Genomic DNA, 9824 nt, shown 5'->3' with positions numbered 1-9824 from the left:
GAATGTAGGGCTGCAAGACGACCAAGCTCTGTACAGTAACATAGCACTACTGAGAGGGAATGTATTTCAGTAATGTGGCCACTGTACATGGTTCTTGCCTGTGGTGATCAAGAGAAAGTAGGTTCGCCAGACAACGAGGCTCTATACGGTCGCATGGCACTACTGAGAGGGAATACTCGTCAGAAATGTGGCCACTGTACATGTTTGCTGCCCATGGAGGCAAGAGTATGTAGGGTCGCTAGACGACCAGTCTGTGTGCGGTCGCATGGCACTAATGAGAGGGAATACTTGTTAGTAATGTGGCCAATGTACTTGTTTGCTGATTATGGTGATCAACGAAATTTTGGGTCGCAAAACAACCAGGCTCTGTTCAGTCGCATGGCACTAGTGAGAAGGAATACTTGTCAGTACTGTGGCCACTGTACGTGGTTGCGGCCTATCGTGATCAAGAGAATGTAGGGTCTTAAGATGACCAGTCTCTGTGCCGTCGCATGACACTACTGAGAAGGAATACTTGTCAGTAATGTGGCCACTGTACATGGTTGCTGCCTATGGTGAATAAGAGAATGTAGGGTCGCAAGACAACCAGGCTCTGTGCAGTCGCATGGCATTACTGAGAGCGAATACTTGTCAGTAATGTGGCCACTGTCCATGGTTGCTGCCTATGGTGATCAAGGGAACGTAGGGTTGTAAGAAGAGCACGCTCTGTGCAGTCGCATGGCACTAGTGAGAGGGAATACTTGTCATTAAATTGGCCACTGTACATAGTTGCTGCCTATGGTGATCAAGAGAATGTATTGTCACAAGACGAACAGGCTCTGTGCAGTCGCATGTCACTACTGAGAGGGAATACATTACAGTAATGTGGGCACACTACATGGCTGCTTCCTATGGTTATCAAGAGATTGTAGGGTCGAAAGACGACCAGGCTCTGTCCAGTCGCATGGCACTACTGAGAGAGAATACTCTTCAGTAATGTGGCCACTGTACATGGTTGCTGCGTATGGTGATCAAGAGAATGTAGGGTTGAAAGGCGACCAGGCTCTGTGCAGTCGCATGGCACTAGTGAGAAGGAATACTTGTCAGTAATGTGGCCACTGTACATGGTTGCTGCCTATGGTGAATAAGAGAATGTAGGGTCGCAAGAAAACCAGGCTCTGTGCAGTCGCATGGCATTACTGAGAGCGAATACTTGTCAGTAATGTGGCCACTGTCCATGGTTGCTGCCTATGGTGATCAAGGGAATGTAGGGTTGTAAGACGAGCAGGCTCTGTGCAGTCGCATGGCACTAGTGAGAGGGAATACTTGTCATTAAATTGGCCACTGTAGATAGTTGATGCCTATGGTAATCAAGAGAATGTAGGGTCGCAAGACGACCAGGCTCGTAGCATTCGCATGTCACTACTGAGACGGAATGCATTTCAGTAATGTGGCCACTGTACATGGTTCTTGCCTGTGGTGATCAAGAGAATGTAGGTTCGCCAGACAACCAGTCTCTATACGGTCGCAAGGCACTACTGAGAGGGAATACTTGTCAGTAATGTGGACATTGTACATGGTTGCTGCCTATGGTGATCAAGAGAATGTATTGTCACAAGACGACCAGGCTCTGTGCAGTCGCATGTCACTACTGCGAAGGAATACTTGTCAGTAATGTGGCCAATGTACATCGTTGCTGCCCCTGGTGATCGAGAGAATGTAGTGTCGCAAGACCACCAGGCTCTGTGCAGTCGCATGGCACTACTGCGAGGGAATACTTGTCAGTAATGTGGCCACTGTATATGGTTGCTGCCTATGGTGATCAAGAGAATGTAGGGTCGCAAGACAACCAAGTTCTGTGCCGTCGCATGGCACTACTGAAAGGGAATACTTGTCAGTAATGTGGCCACTGTACATGGTGGCTGCCTATGGTCATCAAGAGAATGTAGGGTCGCAAGACGACCAGGCTCTGTGCATTCGCATGGCACTACTGAGAGGGAATACTTGTCAGTAACGTGGCCAAAGTACATGGTTGCTGCCTATGGCGATCAAAGAATATAGGGTCGCAAGACGACCAGGCTCTGTGCAGTCGCATGTCACTACTGAGAGGGAATACATTTCAGTAATGTGGCCACACTACATGGCTGCTGCCTATGGTTATCAAGAGATTGCAGGGTCGAAAGACGACCAGGCTCTGTGCTGTCGCATGGCACTACTGAGAGGGAAGACTTTTCAGTAATGTGGCCACTGTACATGGTTGCTGCCTATGGTGATCAACAGAATGTTGGGCAGCAAGACGACCAAGCTCTGTACAGTCGCATGGCACTACTGAGAGGGAATACTTCCTGGCAGATTAAAACTGTGTGCCCGACCGAGACTCGAACTCGGGACCTTTGCCTTTCGCGGGCAAGTGCTCTACCAACTGAGCTACCGAAGCACGACTCACGTCCGGTACTCACAGCTTTACTTCTGCCAGTATCCGTCTCCTACCTTCCAAACTTTACATAAGCTCTTCTGCGAACCTTGCAGAACTAGCACTCCTGAAAGAAAGTATATTGCGGAGACATGGCTTAGCCACAGCCTGGGGGATGTTTCCAGAATGAGATTTTCACTCTGCAGCGGAGTGTGCGCTGATATGAAACTTCCTGGCAGATTAAAACTGTGTGCCCGACCGAGACTCGAACTCGGGACCTTTGCCTTACGCGGGCAAGTGCTCTACCAACTGAGCTACCGAAGCACGACTCACGTCCGGTACTCACAGCTTTACTTCTGCCAGTATCCGTCTCCTACCTTCCAAACTTTACAGAAGCTCTTCTGCGAACCTTGCAGAACTAGCACGCCTGAAAGAAAGGATATTGCGGAGACATGGCTTAGCCACAGCCTGGGGGATGTTTCCAGAATGAGATTTTCACTCTGCAGCAGAGTGTGCGCTGATATGAAACTTCCTGGCAGATTAAAACTGTGTGCCCGACCGAGACTCGAACTCGGGACCTTTGCCTTTCGCGGGCAAGTGCTCTACCAACTGAGCTACCGAAGCACGACTCACGTCCGGTACTCACAGCTTTACTTCTGCCAGTATCCGTCTCCTACCTTCCAAACTTTACAGAAGCTCTTCTGCGAACCTTGCAGAACTAGCACTCCTGAAAGAAAGGATATTGCGGAGACATGGCTTAGCCACAGCCTGGGGGATGTTTCCAGAATGAGATTTTCACTCTGCAGCGGAGTGTGCGCTGATATGAAACTTCCTGGCAGATCAAAACTGTGTGCCCGACCGAGACTCGAACTCGGGACCTTTGCTTTTCGCGGGCAAGTGCTCTACCAACTGAGCTACCGAAGCACGACTCACGTCCGGTACTCTCAGCTTTACTTCTGCCAGTATCCGTCTCCTACCTTCCAAACTTTACAGAAGCTCTTCTGCGAACCTTGCAGAACTAGCACTCCTGAAAGAAAGGCTATTGCGGAGACATGGCTTAGCCACAGCCTGGGGGATGTTTCCAGAATGAGATTTTCACTCTGCAGCGGAGTGTGCGCTGATATGAAACTTCCTGGCAGATTAAAACTGTGTGCCCGACCGAGACTCGAACTCGGGACCTTTGCCTTTCGCGGGCAAGTGCTCTACCAACTGAGCTACCGAAGCACGACTCACGTCCGGTACTCACAGCTGTACTTCTGCCAGTATCCGTCTCCTACCTTCCAAACTTTACAGAAGCTCTTCTGCGAGCTTTGCAGAACTAGCACTCCTGAAACAAAGGATATTGCGGAGACATGGCTTAGCCACAGCCTGGGGGATGTTTCCAGAATGAGATTTTCACTCTGCAGCGGAGTGTGCGCTGATATGAAACTTCCTGGCAGATTAAAACTGTGTGCCCGACCGAGACTCGAACTCGGGACCTTTGCCTTTCGCGGGCAAGTGCTCTACCAACTGAGCAGAAGTAAAGCTGTGAGTACCGGACGTGAGTCGTGCTTCGGTAGCTCAGTTGGTAGAGCACTTGCCCGCGAAAGGCAAAGGTCCCGAGTTCGAGTCTCGGTCGGGCACACAGTTTTAATCTGCCAGGAAGTTTCATATCAGCGCACACTCCGCTGCAGAGTGAAAATCTCATTCTGGAAACATCCCCCAGGCTGTGGCTAAGCCATGTCTCCGCAATATCCTTTCTTTCAGGAGTGCTAGTTCTGCAAGGTTCGCAGAAGAGCTTCTGTAAAGTTTGGAAGGTAGGAGACGGATACTGGCAGAAGTAAAGCTGTGAGTGCCGGACGTGAGTCGTGCTTCGGTAGCTCAGTTGGTAGAGCACTTGCCCGCGAAAGGCAAAGGTCCCGAGTTCGAGTCTCGGTCGGGCACACAGTTTTAATCTGCCAGGAAGTTTCATATCAGCGCACACTCCGCTGCAGAGTGAAAATCTCATTCTGGAAACATCCCCCAGGCTGTGGCTAAGCCATGTCTCCGCAATATCCTTTCTTTCAGGGGTGCTAGTTGTGCAAGGTTCGCAGAAGAGCTTCTGTAAAGTTTGGAAGGTAGGAGACGGATACTGGCAGAAGTAAAGCTGTGAGTACCGGACGTGAGTCGTGCTTCGGTAGCTCAGTTGGTAGAGCACTTGCCCGCGAAAGGCAAAGGTCCCGAGTTCGAGTCTCGGTCGGGCACACAGTTTTTATCTGCCAGGAAGTTTCATATTAGCGCACACTCCGCTGCAGAGTGAAAATATCATTCTGGAAACATCCCCCAGGCTGTGGCTAAGCCATGTCTCCGCAATATCCTTTCTTTCAGGAGTGCTAGTTCTGCAAGGTTCGCAGAAGATCTTCTGTAAAGTTTGGAAGGTAGGAGACGGATACTGGCAGAAGTAAAGCTGTGAGTACCGGACGTGAGTCGTGCTTCGGTAGCTCAGTTGGTAGAGCACTTGCCCGCGAAAGGCAAAGGTCCCGAGTTCGAGTCTCGGTCGGGCACACAGTTTTAATCTGCCAGGAAGTTTCATATCAGCGCACACTCCGCTGCAGAGTGAAAATCACATTCTGGAAACATTCCCCAGGCTGTGGCTAAGCCATGTCTCCGCAATATCCTTTCTTTCAGGAGTGCTAGTTCTGCAAGGTTCGCAGAAGAGCTTCTGTAAAGTTTGGAAGGTAGGAGACGGATACTGGCAGAAGTAAAGCTGTGAGTACCGGACGTGAGTCGTGCTTCGGTAGCTCAGTTGGTAGAGCACTTGCCCGCGAAAGGCAAAGGTCCCGAGTTCGAGTCTCGGTCGGGCACACAGTTTTAATCTGCCAGGAAGTTTCATATCAGCGCACACTCCGCTGCAGAGTGAAAATCTCATTCTGAGAGGGAATACTTGTCATTAAATTGGCCACTGTACATTGTTGATGCCTATGGTGATCAAGAGAATGTATTGTCACAAGACGACCAGGCTCTGTGCAGTCATATGTCACTACTGCGAGGGAATACTTGTCAGGAATTTGGCCGCTGTACATGGTTGCAGCCTATGGTGATCAAGAGAATGTATTGTCACAAGACGACCAGGCTCTGTGCAGTCGCATAGCACTCCTGAGAGGGAATACTTGTCAATAATGTGGCCACTGTACATGGTTGCTGCCTATGGTGATAAAGAGGATGTAGGGTCGCAAGACGACATGGCTATTTGCAGTCGCATGGCACTACTGAGAGGGAATACTTGTCAGTAATGTGGCCACTGTACATGGCTGCTGCCTATGGTGATCAAGAGAATGAAGGGTTGCAAGACAACCAAGTTCTGTGCAGTCGCATGGCACTACTGAGAGGGAATACTTGTCAGTAATGTGGCCACTGTACATGGTTGCTGCCTATGGTGATCAAGAGAATGTAGCGTCGCAATACCACCAGGCTCTATGCGGTCGCATGTCACTTCTGAAAGGGAATACACTTTAGTAATGTGGCCACTGTACATTTTGCTTCCTATGGTGATCAAAAGAATGTAGGGTTGGAAGACGACCAGGATCTGTGCAGTCGCATGGCACTACTGAGAGGGAATACTTGTGAGTAATGTGGCCACTGTAGTTTGTTTGCTGCCTATGGTGATCAAGAGAATGTAGGGTCGCAATACGACCAGGCTCTATGAAGTCGCATGTCACTTCTGAAACGGAATACCCTTTAGTAACGTGGCCACTGTACATGGTTGCTTCCTATGGTGATCAACAGAATGTAGGGTCGTAAGACTACCAGGCTCTGTGCTGTCCCGTGGCGCTAGTGAGAAGGAATAGTTGTGAGTAATGTGGCCACTGTACATGGTTGCTGCCTTTGGTGGTCACGGGAATGTAGAGTCACAAGACGACCAACCTCTGTGCAGTCGCATGGCCCTACTGAGAGGGAAGACGTGTCAGTACTGTGGCCACTGTAATTAGTTGCTGCCTAAGGTGATCAAGAGAATGTAGGGTCGCAAAACGACCAGGTTCTGTGCAGACGCATGTCACTACTGAGAGTGAACTCTTGTTAGTAATGTGGCCACTGTACATGGTTGCTGCCTATAATGAATGAGAGAATGTAGTGTCGCAAGACGACCAGGCTCTGTGCAGTCGCATGGCACTACTGAGAGGGAAGACTTGTCGATAATGTGGCCACTGTACATGGTTGCTGCCTATGCTGATCAAGGGCATGTAGGGTCATAAAGCGACCAGGTTCTGTGGTGTTGCATAGCACTATTGAGAGGGAATACTTGTCAGTAATGTGGCCACTTTTCATTGTTGCTGCCTATGGTGATGAACAGAATGTAGGCTTGCAAGACGTCCAGGCTCTGTGCAGTCGCATGGCACTACTGAGATGGAACACTTGTCAGTAATGTGGCCACTGAACATGGTTGCTGCCTATGGTGATCAATAGAATGTAGGATTGCAAGACGACCCGGCTCTGTCAAGTTGCATGGCACTACTGAGAGGGAATACTTGACAGTAATGAGGCCACTGTATATGGTTGCTGCCTATGGTGATCAACAGAACGTATGGTCGCAAGACGACCAGGCTCTGTGCAGTCGCATGCCTCTAATGAGAGGGAATACTTGTCAGTAATGTGGCCACTCTAATTGGTTGCTGCCTATGGTGATCAAGAGAATGTTGGAACGCAAGACGTCCAGGCTTTGTGGATACGCATGGCACTACTGAGAGGGAATACTTGTCAGTAATGTAGCCACTGTACATGGTCGCTGCCTATGGTGATCAAGAGAATGTAGGGTCGCAAGACAACAAGGCTCTGTGCAATCGCATGGTCACTACTGAGGGGGAATACTTGGCAGTAATGTGGCCACTGTACATGGTTGCTGCCTATGGTGATCAGGAGAATGTAGAGTCGCAAGACGACAAGGCTATCTGCAGTCGCATGGAACTACTGAGAGGGAATACTTGTCAGTAATGTGGCCACTGTACATGGTTACTGCCTGTGGTGATCAAGAGTATGTAGGGTCGCAAGATGACAAGGCTCTGAGCAGTCGCATGGCACTACTGAGACGGAATACTTGTCAGGAAAGTGGCTACTGTAAATGATTACTGTCTTAGGTGATCAAGAGAACGTACAGTCGCAAGACGACTAGGATCTGTGCACTCGCATGGCAGTACTGAGACGGAATACTTGTCAGTAATGTTTCCACTGTACATGGTTGCTGCCTATGGTGATCAAGAGAATGTAGAGTCGCAATACGAACTGGCTCTGTGCACTCGTATGGCACTACTGAGAGGGAATACTTATCAGTAATGTGGCTACTGTAAATGGTTGCTACAAATGTCGAACAATAGTATGTAGGATCGCAAGGCGACAAGGCTCTGCGCAGTCGCATGGCACTACTGAGAGGGAATACTTGTCAGTAATGTGGCCACTGTACATCGTTGCTGCTTATGTTGACCAAGAGAATGTAGGGTCGCAAGACGACCAGGCTCTGTGCAGTCGCATGCCACTATTGAGAGGGAATACTTGTCAGTAATGTGGCCACTGTACATGGTTGTTGCCTATGGTGATCAAGAGAATGCAGGGTCGCAAGATGACAAGGCTCTGTGCTGTCGCATGTCACTACTGTGAGGGAATACTTGTCAGTAATGTAGCTAGTGTAAGTGGTTGCTGTCTATGGTGATCAAGAGAATGTAGGGTCACAAGACGACAAGGCTCTGTGGCGTCGCATGGCACTACTGAGAGGCAATACTTGTCAGTAATGTGGCCACTGTACATGGTGCTGCCTATGGTATCATGAGAATATAGGGTCGCAAGACGACAAGGCTGTGTCCAGTCGCATGGCACTACTGAGTGTGAATGCTTATCAGTAATGTGGAGACTGTACATGGTTGCTGACTATGGTGATCAACAGAACGTATGGTTGCACGACGACCAGGCTCTGTGCAGTCACATGGCTCTACTGAGAGATAAAACTTGTCTGTAATGTGGCCACAGTACACGGTTGCTGCCTATGGTGATGAAGAGAATGTAGGGTTCCAAGACAACCAGGATCTGTGCACTCGCATGGCAGTACTGAGACGGAATACTTGCCAGTAATGTGGCCACTGTACATGGTTGCTGCCTATGGTGATCAAGACAATGTAAGGTCGCAATACTACCATTCTCTGTGGTGTCGCATGGCATAACTGAGAGGGAATACTTGTCAGTAATGTGGTCACTGTACATGGTTGCTACCAGTGGCGATCAAGTGAATGTAAGGGCGCAAGACGACCAGACTCTGTGCAGTCGCATGGCACTACTGAGAGGGAATACTTGTCAGTAATGTGGCCACTGTGCATGATGCTGCCTGTTGTGATCAAGAAAATGTCGGGTCGCAAGACGACAAGGCTCTGTGCAATCGCGTGGCACTACTGAGGGGGAATACTTGGCAGTAATGTGGCCACTGCACATGGTTGCTGCCTATGGTGATCAACAGAATGTAGGGTCGCAAGACGACCAGGCTCAGTGCAGTCCAATGTCACTACTGAGAGGGAATAGTTGTTAGTAGTGTGGCGACTGTACATGGTTGCTGCCTATGGTGATCAAGAGAATCTAGGGTAGCAAGACGACCAGGATCTGTCCACTCGCATGGCAGTAATGACACGGAATACTTGTGAGTAATGTGGCCATCGTACATGGTTGCTGCCTATGGTAATCAAGTGAATGTAGGGTTGCAAGACGACCAGGCTCTGTGCAGTCGCATGCCACTACTGAGAGGTAATACTTGTCAGTAATGTGGCCACTGTAATTGGTTGCTGCCTATGGTGATAAAGAGAATGGTGGAACGCAAGACGTCAAGGCTTATTGGATTCGCATGGCACTACTGAGAGGGAATACTTGTCAGTAATGTGGCCACTGTACATGCTCGCTGCCTATGGTGATCAAGAGAATGTAAAGTCGCAAGACAACAAGGCTCTGTGCAGTCGCATGCACTACTGAGAGGGAATACTTGTCAGTAATGTGGCCACTGTACATGATGCTGCCTGTTGTGATCAAGAGAATGTCGGGTCGCAAGACGACAAGGCTCTGTGCAATCGCATGGCACTACTGAGAGGGAATACTTGTCAGTAATGTGGCCACTGTAAATGGTTGCTGCCTTTGGTGATCAAAAGAATGTAGGGATGCAAGAAGAACAGGCTCTGTGCAGTTGCATGGCACTACAGAGAGGGAATATTTGTCACTAATGTGGCCACTGTACATGGTTTCTGCAAATGGTTATAAAGAGAATGTTTTGTTGCATGACGACCAGGCTCTGTGCAGTCGCATGGCAATACTGAGAGGGAACTCCTTTCAGTAATGTGGCCACTGTACATGGTTGCTACCTATGGTGATCAAGTGATTGTAGGGTTGCAAGACGCCCAGGCTGTATGCAGTCGCTTGGCACTACTGATAGAGAATACTGGCCAATAATGTG

General features: G+C 49.3%; 1 non-coding gene across 1 annotated transcript; it reads right to left on the bottom strand.

Moving 5' to 3' along the window:
* Window positions 1-2642: 2642 nt before the first annotated feature.
* Trnat-cgu (transfer RNA threonine (anticodon CGU)) lies at window positions 2643-2717 on the bottom strand. Its single transcript has one exon. It is a non-coding gene; the product is annotated as a tRNA-Thr (tRNA).
* Between the last annotated feature and the right edge of the window lie 7107 nt (window positions 2718-9824).

Source organism: Schistocerca gregaria, chromosome X, assembly GCF_023897955.1.
Source record: "Schistocerca gregaria isolate iqSchGreg1 chromosome X, iqSchGreg1.2, whole genome shotgun sequence".
NCBI classification, from domain to species: Eukaryota; Metazoa; Arthropoda; class Insecta; order Orthoptera; family Acrididae; genus Schistocerca; species Schistocerca gregaria.
This window is presented reverse-complemented; position numbering and strand designations above follow the sequence as displayed.